Source organism: Pseudophryne corroboree, chromosome 6, assembly GCF_028390025.1.
Source record: "Pseudophryne corroboree isolate aPseCor3 chromosome 6, aPseCor3.hap2, whole genome shotgun sequence".
NCBI lineage: Eukaryota > Metazoa > Chordata > Amphibia > Anura > Myobatrachidae > Pseudophryne > Pseudophryne corroboree.
In genome coordinates this window covers 739,654,502-739,666,868 of record NC_086449.1, presented here as the reverse complement: position 1 = coordinate 739,666,868, position 12,367 = coordinate 739,654,502, and the positions used below count along the sequence as shown (strand labels likewise).

At 49.4% G+C, this 12,367-nt stretch overlaps 1 protein-coding gene across 4 annotated transcripts in view; it reads left to right on the top strand.

Annotated features, from left to right (window-relative positions):
• Positions 1-12,367, top strand: part of FERRY3 (FERRY endosomal RAB5 effector complex subunit 3) — a 131,188-nt gene that overhangs the window by 60,535 nt on the left and 58,286 nt on the right. The window lies entirely within an intron of this gene.

The window sequence follows — 12,367 nt, the reverse complement described above, 5'->3', positions numbered from 1 at the left end:
TTACATGCATCTTAAACGGACACCATGTATTGCTGACAGGAGTGGGCTAAGTGATGTGGTTTAAGCTTTATGGAGAGAACTACAGCTATATTCAAGTTACTTTCTCTTACGTCCTAGAGGATACTGGGGTCCACATTAGTACCATGGGTACTAGGAGCCTTGGGCACTTTAAGAAATCAATAGTGTGCACTGGCTCCTCCCTCTATGCCCCTCCCACCAGACTCAGGTTAGAAAATGTGCCCGGAGGAGCCGGTCACGCTCGGGAAAGCGTTTATTTTCTAGTTTGTTATTTTCAGGCAGCTCAGGCTGGCACCTGACTGCCTGCTTCGTGGGACTTAGGGGAGAGAACAGCCCAACTTCCCGTTTCTCTGCTGACAGGACACTGAGCTCCTGAGGGAGTCATTCGCAAGCCCCACCACGGTGCAGCGTACCCTCCCGCAGCACGCCGCAACCCCTAACAGAGCCAGAAGAAAGAAGTTGTGGTGAGTACAATGCCAGTGTCCCGGTTAGCAGGTCACCGGCGAGAATGGCGGCATCGGTGTATGAGCGCAGCGCTGACATGCAGGCTGCGCTTCGGGAGGTTCAGAGGACATGCGGCTGGTGTGTCCCGCCATGAGGCAGGCGTTGAACCCCCCACAATGCTTACCCACGCTGGGTACTGCCTTAACACGGGTTCTAACCCTAAGTTAAGCACATATAAGACCTCAGGCCAGGATGAAAAACCGGGATGCTGCATGCCATTATGGGGGCGGGGCTTCACTATGAGCGGATCCAGCAGCTCACCAGCGCCATTTTCCCTCTGCAGCTTACACTGGCAGCGTCGCAGGGAAGCACAGCTCCTCTAAGGGACTTAGTGTGGCGACCCAGCTGAGTTTTACTTGGCTATAAGGGCGCAGTGTGGCTGCCCTACTTTTTCTCTGTGTCTCCCTGGGGGCTCTGTGTGAGTTAAAACTGTGTTTTCACCGTGTGTGTGTGTCCCTTCACGTTACAATGTCCAGGGACTGTGTTTCATACACAGCAGAGTGTCTGTCCTTTCCGGGTGATTCACTACCATGTACTCAAGGTAGTTCCCGTTCTTAGGCTAGTGGGTCAGAATCCCCATGGTTAGATTCCATCAAGGGGATGAAATCAAATATTTCTACAAAATTAGCCCAGAATGAAAAAGAGATGCAATACTTAAGACAGTCTATGGCTGACCTCATAAATAGAGATCCATTCCCCATAGCGGCGCCTCAGACCCTTACACTTTGCCCTCAGAAGCGTACTCTGGCCCAAATCATGAAGGCTGATACTGATGACAATACATCAGACGCAGAGGAGGGTGAGGTGGACGCTAGTGAGGGGGATGCAGCCCTGTCACAAGGAATACAGGCCCTGATAGAAGCTATTAGGGATGTCCTGCACATTCCTGACAAAGTGATGGAGGTAGAAGAGGAGTCTTATTTTAATGTAAAAAAGAAATCCTCTGCTACATTTCCAGCATCAAGGGAATTGAATGCTTTATTTGAGGAAACTTGGGCAACTCCTGACAAAAAGTTTCAGATCCCTAAGAGATTGAATGCTTCCTTCCCCTTTCCTTTGGAAGATAGGAAGAAATGGGAAAACCCACTGTTTGTGGATGCATCGGTCTTTAGGTTGTCACGTAAGATAATCTTACCCGTTCCTGGGGCAGCATCCTTAAAGGACACAGCTGTGGGGGTGGCCCAGCGACCTACTATTGCTTGTGCATGGATCACTAGGGCCATTGCAAAATGGTCTGGTAATCTAATAGATGGGTTAGATTCCTTACCCCGGGGGGAGATAATTTTGCTTCTACAGCATATTCAAGACTCTGCAAACTTTATGGTGGAGGCCATAAAGGAAATTGGTTTGCTTAACGCACGCACAACTGCTATGGCAGTCTCAGCAGGCAGGGGCTTGTTGCTGCGCCAGTGGACTGCGGATGCGGATTCCAGAAAAAGCGTGGAAGGCCTACCGTTCAAAGGTGAGGCCATTTTTGGAGATTTATTGGATGCGTGGATGTCCAAGCATACGGCGGGTAAGTCTATATACCTTTCTCTCGTAGCACCCACAGCAAGGAAAACCTACTCTGCTCCAACTCTGCAGTGCTTTCTGACAGCGAAGTTTAAAGGCAGACCCAAAGGTTCTTCTACTGCCTTCAAAAGCAATAAAGGTAAATCCAGAAAACTAGCAGCTGCAGGTTCTCAGGAACAGACCTCCGGGTCTGCTTCCTCAAAGCCTTCAGCATGACGGTGGGCCGCACTGCCTGGAAGACATTCTGGTGGGAGCTCGGTTACGTTATTTTAGTCTCGTGTGGGCAACATCTTGCCAGGATCCCTGGGTCAAAGACCTTATCACCCAGGGATACAGACTGGAGTTTCAGGAACTCCCACCTCACAGATTCTTCAAATCAGGCTTACCAGCTTCTCCAGAAGCAGGTATGACTTTGCAGGCAGCAATTCAGAAACTGGTACAAACTCTGGTCATTGTCCCAGTTCCACTTCACCTACAAAACGAGGGTTATCACTCCAACCTGTTTGTGGTACCGAAACCGGACGGTTCGGTGAGGACCATTTTAAACCTGAAGTCACTGAACCCGTACTTAAGGGTGTTCAAGTTCAAGATGGAGTCTCTGAGAGTGATAATCTCAGGTCTGGAGGAGGGGGGATTTCTGGTGTCTCTGGACATCAAGGATGCGTACCTTCATATTCCGATTTGGCCACCTCATCAGGTTTGCAATGCAGGACTGTCACTACCAGTTCCAGGCCCTGCCATTTGGCCTCTCCACGGCACCGAGGGTATTCATCAAGGTAATGGCAGAGATGATGTTTCTCCTCCGCAAACAGGGAGTGAACATAATACCGTACCTGGATGATCTGCTGATAAAAGCACCATCCAGGGAGAGGTTGTTGGACAGCATTGCCCTCTCAACCCGACCACTCCAGGATCACGGGTTGATTCTGAACCTACCAAAATCCCATCTGGAACCAACACAGCGGCTTCCTTTCCTGGGGATGATACTGGATACGGAGGAACAGAAGGCATTCCTTCCGTTGGAAAAGGCATTGGTAATCCAGTCAATGGTGCGTTATGTTCTAAAACCAGCCCGGATCTCGGTACATCTGTGCATTCGCCTTCTGTGAAAGTTGGTAGCCTCTTACGAGGCTCTGCAATACAGAAGGTTTCATGCAAGGCCCTTCCAGCTGCATCTGTTGGACAAATGGTCCAGATCACATCTTCACATGCACCAGAGGATTCGTCTGTCGCCAAAAGCCAGGATTTTTCTTCTGTGGTGGCTTCAGACTTCTCACCTGACCGAGGGTCGAAGGTTCGGGATTCAAAATTGGATTCTGCTAACCACAGACGCAAGCCTAAGAGGTTGGGGAGCTGTCACCCAAAGGGAACAGTTCCAAGGAAAATGGTCAACTCAGAAAACCATCCTTCCGAACAACGTTCTGGAGCTAAGGGCCATATACAACGCCCTTCTACAGGCATCGCATCTTCTTTAAGATCGCGCCATTCAAGTTCAGTCAGACAATGTGACGGCAGTAACATACATAAACCGACAGGCGGAACAAAGAGCAGAGCAGCCATGTCAGAGGTAACAAGGATTCTCCTCTGGGCAGAAAGACACGCGGTGGCGCTGTCGGCAATCTTCATTCCGGGTGTAGACAACTGGGAAGCGGACTTCCTCAGCAGGCACGACCTCCACCCAGGAGAGTGGGTTAGGTGTTCGAGTCCTTGACACGTCGGTGGGGAATTCCACAAATAGACATGATGGCCTCTCGTCTCAACAAGAAGCTCACACGGTATTATTCCAAGGGCGAGGGACCCACAAGCAGTGGCAGTAGACGCTCTGGTGACTCCATGCGTTTACCAGATGGTTTACGTGTTTCCACCTCTTCGACTGATCCCAAGAATTCTCTAAAGAATAAAAAGGGAAAAGGTCCAAGCCATTTTCATTGCTCCGCACTGGCCAAGAAGGGCCTGGTACGCGGATCTACTGGAGATGCTCCTAGAGGACCCGTGGCCTCTGCCTCTTCGCGAGGATCTACTACAACACGAGTCGTTCATTTATCAAGACTTACCACGGCTACGTTTGACGGCATGGAGGTTGAGCGTCAGATTTTAGCCCGGAAGGGGATCCCGGACAAGGTTATTCCTACCCTGATCCAGGCCAGGAAAGGGGTGACGTCTAAGCATTACCACCGTGTTTGGAAAAAATATGTTTTGTGGTGTGAAAACAGGAAATTTCCTGCAGTGGAATTTCAACTGGGACGTTTTCTCCTTTCTCATACGTCCTAGAGGATGCTGGGGTCACCATTAGAACCATGGGGTATAGACGGGATCCGCAGGAGACATGGGCACTTTAAAACTTTCAAAGCGTGTGAACTGGCTCCTCCCTCTATGCCCCTCCTCCAGACTCCAGTTTTAGAATTGTGCCCAGTGAGACTGGACGCACTACAGGGGAGCTCTACTGAGTTTCTCTGAAAAAGACTTATGTTAGGTTTTTTATTTTCAGGGAGGCTGCTGGCAACAGTCTTTCTGCTTCGTGGGACTTAGGGGAGAGAAGTATGACCAACTTCTAGTGAGTTCAATGGCTCTGCTTCTGGCTGACAGGACACCATTAGCTCCTGAGGGTGCTGATCGCTGGGTACGCCTAGATGCTCACTCCCACAGCCTGCTGTCACCCCCTTACAGAGTCAGAAGTCAGAAGACAGGTGAGTAGCAGAAGAAAAGAAGACTTCTTCAGTGACGGCATTCTGAGGTACCGCGCAGCGAACGGAACGCTGCGCGCCATGCTCCCACACACACTGCGGGGTGGGGGGGGCGCCCTGGGCAGCAAAAATCCTCAATTTCTACTGGCAAGAGGGGACATTAGTGCCAAGGCACTGTCCTAACCCCCGCCAGTATAATTATTTATTAAAATAAGCGGGACAGAAGCGCGCCATTAAGGGGGCGGAGCGTCTTCCTCACAGCTCACTCTCAGCTCGGCGCCATTTCCTCTCCACAGGGCTGCAGAGACGCTGGTCCTTCCTCACGCTGCTGACAAGTATCAGGGTGCAAAACGGGAAGGGGGGGGGGGGCACAGTATAATTTGGTGCAATATATTTGATATTTAAAGCGCTACAGGTCTGGGGCATTTGTTAGTGTTTTCAGACCCGTTAATTTGGCACTGGGTTGTGAGCTGGCAAATTTCCTCTGTGTCTTTCTGACAGACTTTACTGTGGGTCTGTCCCCTATATGCCCGGTGTGTCGACATGTCTGAGGCTGAGTGCTCTTCCCAGGAGGAGGCTGTATTAGGGACAGAAACTGCTGTGGGGGTGACCCTGTCGGCACCGCCGACACCTGATTGGGTAAATGTTTTGAATGCTTTGAATGCTAATGTGGCTCTTATTAGTAAGAGAGTAGATAAGTCTGAGTCTCAGACCCAGGCATGGAAGAAATCTGTGGTGGATGTGTTATTACAAGTACAGGACCCCTCGGGGTCACAAAAACGTACTTTTGCCCAGTTGGCAGACACTGGTACCGACACAGACACTGATTCCAGTGTCGACTATAGTGATTCCAGATAAGATCCAAAATTGGCAAAGAGCATTCAGTACATGATTGTGGCGGTTAAAGATGTATTACATATCACTGAGGACCCTGCTGTTCCTGATAGGTATAAGGAAAATAAACGTTTCCTCCCTCTCATGAATTGAACACTCTACTTGAAAAAGTCTGGGAAAGCCCTGACAGAAAGTTTCAGATTTCAGATTTCCAAAAGGATTCCGATGACTTATCCGTTTCCCTCTGAGGATAGGGAAAAGTGGGAGTCACCCCCCATTGTAGACAAGGCCCTATCACGTTTGTCTAAAAAGGTGGTTCTCCCATCACCTGGCACGGCAGCCCTTAAGGACCCTGCGGATCGTAAGCAAGAAACTACGTTAAAATCCATTTATGCGACCACAGGTACGCTAACTCAGACCTGTCATTGCATCTGCGTGGGTGAGTAATGCTATTGAAAAGTGGGTAGATAACTTGTCATCTGATATAGATACCCTAGATAGGGATAGCATCATCTTGACGCTGGGTTCTATCAAGGACGCTGCAGCGTACCTAAAGGAAACTGCAAGAGATATTGGCCTTTTGGGATCAAAAGCCAATGCCATGGTAGTCTCAGCTAGGCGAGCATTGTGGATTCACCAATGGAATGCTGATGCTGACTCCAAGAAAAATATGGAATCTCTACCATATAAAGGTGGCTTGTTTGGTGACGGCCTCGCTGATTTGGTATCTACGGCTACCGCGGGTAAGTCATCCTTTTTGCCTTATGTTCCTCCACAACAAAAGAAAACACACCACTATCAAATGCAGTCCTTTCGGCCCAATAAATACAGAAAAGGGCGAGGTTCTTCCTTCCTTGCTACTAGAGGAAGGGAAAGAGGTAAAAGATCACCAGCCTTGTCGGGTTCTCAGGAGCAGAAGTCCTCCCCGGCTTCTGCCAATTCCACCGCATGACGCTGGGGGCTCCACTGCAGGAGTCCGCACCGGTGGGGGCACGTCTCGAACTCTTCAGTCCGTTCTGATTTCGTTCGGACCTGGACCCATGGGTTTTACAGATAGTATCCCAAGGGTACAAACTGGAGTTTCAAGACGTCCCCCTCCTCCCCCCCCCCCCTACCCGCCGATTTTCAAATCAGCCTTACCAGCTTCTCTTCCGGACAGGGAGGTAGTATGCCACGCAATACAAAAGTTGTGTCAAAATCAGGTCATTGTCATGGTTCCCCCGTCACAACAGGGAGAAGGCTTTTATTCAAGCCTGTTCGTGGCCCTGAAGCCGGACGGCTCGGTCAGACCGATCCTAAACCTGAAATCCCTCAATTTCTACCTAAAAAAATTCAAATTCAAGATGGAGTCTCTCCGAGCAGTGACCTCCAGTCTGGAGGAAGGGGATTTTATGGTGTCGGTGGACATAAAGGATGCCTACTTACATGTTCCCATTTATCCTCCGCATCAGGCTTACCTGAGGTTTGCAATTCAGGATTGTCATTACCAATTTCAGACGTTGACATTTGGTCTGTCCACGGCTCCGAGGATTTTCACCAAAGTGATGGCGGAAATGATGGTTCTCCTTCGCAAGCAAGGAGTCACGATTATCCCATACTTGGATGATCTCCTGATAAAGGCGAGATCCAGGGACCAGTTGGTGCAAAACATTGCACTCTCCCTGATAGTTCTGCAACAACATGGTTGGCTCTTAAACTTGCCAAAATCACAGTTGATTACGAAGACGCGGTTGTTGTTTTCAGACTGATACTGGACACAGAACTACAGAGAGTTTTTCTTCCAGTGGAAAAGGCTCTGGAACTTCAGAGCCTGGTCAAACAAATTCTGAAACCAGCAAGAGTGTCAATCCATCAATGCACTCGGTTGCTGGGGAAGATGGTTGCGTCCTACGAGGCCATTCAGTTTGGCAGATTCCATGCCAGAGTGTTTCAGTGGAACCTGTTGGACAAGTGGTCGGATCCCACCTGCACATGCACCGAAGGATAATCCTGTCTTCCAAGACCAGAATCTCACTCCTGTGGTGGCTGCACAGCTGTCACCTCCTAGAGGGGTGCAGGTTCGGGATCCAGGACTGGATCCTAGTAACCACGGATGCAAGTCTCCGAGGCTGGGGAGCAGTCACACGGGGGGAAAACTTCCAAGTATGATGGTCAAGCCAGGAAACTTGTCTCCTCCACATAAACGTTCTGGAGTTAAGGGCCATTTACAACGGCCTTCTACAAGTGGAACATCTTCGCAATCTGCCCATACTGATCCAGTCGGACAATGTAACAGCAGTAGCGCAAGCGCTCTGTCAGAGATCTTCATTCCAGAAGTGGACAACTGGGAAGCAGATTTCCTCAGCAGGCACGATCTCCATCCAGGAGAGTGGGGCCTCCATCAAGAGGTCTTCACAGAAGTGACAAGTCATTGGGGAATTCCTCAAATAGACATGATGGCATCTCGTCTCAACAAGGAGCTTCAGAGATATTGTTCCACGTCGAGGGACCCTCAAGCAATAGCAGTGGATGCACTGGTGACACCATGGGTGTTTCAGTCGGTGTGTGTATTCCCTCCACTTCCTCTCATTCCAAAGGTTCTAAAGATCATAAGAAGAACAAAGATTCAAGCGATCCTCATTGTCCCAGACTGGCTAAGGAGGGCTTGGTATCCAGATCTTCAGGAATTACTCATAGGAGATCCCTGGCCTCTTCCGCTACGCGAGGACCTGTTACAGCAGGAGCCGTGCGTGTATCAAGACTTACCACGGCTACGTTTGACGGCATGGTGGTTGAACGCCAAATCCTAGCCCGAAAGGGTATTCCCAGTGAAGTCATTCCCACACTTATTCAGTCCAGGAAAGGAGTAACATCTAAACATTACCACCGTATTTGGAGAAAATATGTTTCTTGGTGTAAATCCAAGAAGGCTCCTATGGAGGAATTTCAGCTAGGACGTTTTCTCCATTTTCTACAAACAGGTGTGGATGTGGGCCTAAAGTTGGGCTCAATTAAGGCTTAAATCTGTACCTTATCGGTTTTCTTTCAAGAACAATTGGCCTCCCTTCCAGAAGTTCAGACTTTCGTGAAAAGTGTGTTGCACATCCAACCTCCATTTGTGCCCCCAGTGGCACCATGGTATCTTAACGTGGTGTTGCAGTTCCTTCAATCACATTGGTTTGAACCTTTACAGAAGGTGGGGTTGAAATTCCTCACTTGGAAAGTGGTCATTCTGTTTGCCTTGGCATCTCACAAGAGCCCTTATTTGATTTTCCATGAAGATAGAGCAGAGTTGAGGACTCGTCAGCAATTTCTGCCGAAGGTGGTTTCATCTTTCCACATGAACCAACCTATTGTGGTGCCAGTGGCTACTGACGCCTTAATTGAGTCAAAGTCTCTGGATGTGGTCAGAGCTTTGAAAATTTATGTTGCCAGAACGGCTCAGGTTCAGAAAACGGAGGCTCTGTTTGTCCAGTATGCTCCCAACAAGATTGGGTGTCCTGCTTCCAAGCAGACCATTGCATGCTGGATCTGTAATACGATTTAGCATGCTCATTCCACGGCTGGATTGCCGTTACCGAAATCGGTGATGGCCCATTCTACTAGAAAGGTGGGCTCGTCCTGGGCGGCTGCCCGGGGGGTCTCGGTATTGCAACTTCACCGAGCAGCTACTTGGTCGGGTTCAAACACTTTTGCAAAGTTTTACAAGTTTGATACCCTGCCCGATGATGACCTCAAGTTTGGTCAATCGGTGCTGCAGAGTCATCCGCACTCTCCCGCCCGTTCTAGAGCTTTGGTATAACGCCATGGTTCTAATGGTGACCCCAGCATCCTCTAGGACGTATGAGAAAATGTGATTTTAATACCTACCGGTAAATCCTTTCCTCTTAGTTCGTAGAGGATGCTGGGCACCCGTCCCAGTGCGTACTGTATCTGCAGTTATAAGTTGTGGTTACACACATGTTGTGTTACGTTTATAGTCAGTCTGTTGCTGAAATTGTTCATGCCGTTGGCTTGTGTTCTGTTGAATGCCACGTTGTGCGGCATGCTTGAGGTGTGAGCTGGTATGAATCTCACCTTAGTTTAACAATAAATCCTTTCCTCAAAATGTCCGTCTCCCTGGGCACAGTTCCTATAACTGGAGTCTGGAGGAGGGGCATAGAGGGAGGAGCCAGTTCACACCCTTTGAAAGTCTTAAAGTGCCCATGTCTCCTGCGGATCCCGTCTATACCCCATGGTTCTAATGGTGACCCCAGCATCCTCTACGGACTAAGAGAAAAGGATTTACCAGTAGGTATTAAAATCCCATTTTTTCTACAGTCAGGGGTGGATGTGGGCCTACGTATTGGGCTCCTTTAAAAGTCCAGATTTCTGCCTTATCCATTTTCTTCCAGAAACAATTGGCTTACCTCCCTGAAGTTCAGACGTTCTTGAAAGGTGTTCTGCACATCCAACCGTCCTTGTGCCTCCCACGCACCTTGGGATCTCAGCATGGTGTTGGAGTTTCTGCAGTCAGAATGGTTTGAGCCTTTACAGGAGGTTGACGTTAAGTTTCTTACGTGGAAGACTGTTACACTGTTGGCCTTGGCTTCAGCAAGGCGTATGTCGGAACTGGGGGGCGCTGTCTCACAAGATCCCCTATTTGATTTTTCATGAAGATAGAGCTGAACTCAGAACTCGTCAGCAATTTCTTCCTGAGGTGGTGTCTGCGTTTCATATCAACCAACCTATTGTGGTTCCGGTGCTTACTGACACCTCTGCTACCTCAAGGTCCTTGGATGTTTTAAGGGCTTTGAAGATCTGTGTGAAGTGGACAGCTTGTCACAGGAAATCTGACTCGCTGTTTGTTCTCTATGATCCCAAGAAAATTGGGTGTCCTGCTTCAAAGCAGTCTATTGCTCGCTGGATCAGGCTTACTATCCAGCAGGCTTATTCTACGGCAGGATTTCCGGTTCCTAAAGTACAGGCCCACTCTACTAGGTCGGTGGGTTCTTCCTGGGCGGCTGCTCGGGGTATCTCTGCTTTACAGCTCTGCCGAGCAGCTACTTGGTCAGGTTCGAACACGTTTGCCAAGTTTTACAAGTTCGATACTTTGGCCTCTGAGGAACCTCAGCACTCTCCCACCCGGTTTGGGAACTTTGGTACATCCCCATGGTACTAATGTGGACCCCAGTATCCTCTAGGACGTAAGAGAAAATAGGATTTTAATTACCTTTCTGTAAATCCTTTTCTCGTAGTCCGTAGAGGATACTGGGCGCCCGCCCAGTGCTTCGTGTTTTCTGCACGGTTACTAAGTTAAGTAATGTTGTTGGTTCAGCTGTTGCTGTTCCTGTTCAAGTTTGGTTGGCATGGCTTTCCTCTGGTTTGTGTGTGCTGGTTTGTAGCTCACCACTGTTCTGTTACATCCTTCCTCAGGATATGTCCGTCTCCTCGGGCACAGTTTCTAGACTGAGTCGGGTAGGAGAGGCGTAGAGGGAGGAGCCAGTGCACACTATTGATTTCTTAAAGTGCCCAAGGCTCCTAGTGGACCCGTCTATACCCCCATGGTACTAATGTGGACCCCAGTATCCTCTACGGACTACGAGTAAAGGATTTACCGGTAGGTAAATAAAATCCTATTTTCTCCTTTCATAACGTGACAGAATTTGCATTTTTTTGTTATATTTATTTGTACATTAACATGTTTTTTCATGGGTTGGGTATGGGTGACCGGCTGCTGGGACGGGGGGGGGGGCAGCACAACGAAGCCCATAGCAGGCTCGGTGGCTCACTGCACTCGCCACAGGTTCTATTGCCAGTCTATGGGTGTTGTGGACACCCACGAGTGGGAATAGTCCCTGTGAGTCAGCATAGTGACTGTCAGGCTTTCCACCGGGCGATATTCCGGTGCCGGTATAGTGATCGGCAGTCTCCCAACCACCGGTCAAATAACCGCATCCCGTTTTTCATACAACATAAAAAGTGCAGCCATTGGATTTTATTATCCAGGTCTCCCTCCTGTACACTAACCATACCACTATACTGTATGTCCGCTACTTTCTGATGTTGCACCCTGTGAAGCTAAGAAACATATAGAAGACTGTACCATTCTGACAGGGAGGGGGGGGGGGGGGTGACAGCCTACAATATTAGGTCCTCCATAGATTCACATTACTATCTGAAACACGTTGGGGACATCTACAGAGTTTACTGTGATATTTGTGCTGCGTTAAACCCTTCTCTGGGAAATTTGCAGACTATGGCATCTAGGGCCCTGCCCAGGAGCATGTTGCCGACTGTGCAGTGTTGCGCTCATAGGGGTGCCCGCCTGTCTGATGATTCTCCCCAGAGATGCATGAATGGTATACATATAATTTGCTGGCGGTCAGGATACAGATGCCGGAATCCCGACAGCTGGCAATAACTCTCTTTAGGGGCATATTGGCAATTGTATAGAGCCCATTCCTCCCTTAAGGGGGGTACTCACGGAGCGATCTCTGCTTAAAATCTAATCAATCTGACTAGATTGCTTAGATTTTAAGCCTGATCGCTCCGTGTGTACCCCCTACAGCGATAGCAATGCGCAGCCCCGCGCATCGCTATCGCTGGTGCGTAGATTGGCCTGCCGTGCAGGCCAATCTAGCGGGTCACTCATTTCACCCGCTGAGCGCCCCCCCCCCCCCCCCCCCCCCCCCCCCGTCTTTCCCCGCACGCTCAGCACACATCTCTCCCACATCGGCCAGTGAGTACTGGCCTTAACTTGTCATGCTGATCCATGCGCCAGAGAGCACTGGCAACTAAGGTAAGCTGTGCCTTTCACTCTCATAGAGGTTTGCTATCAGCCATACCACACACAG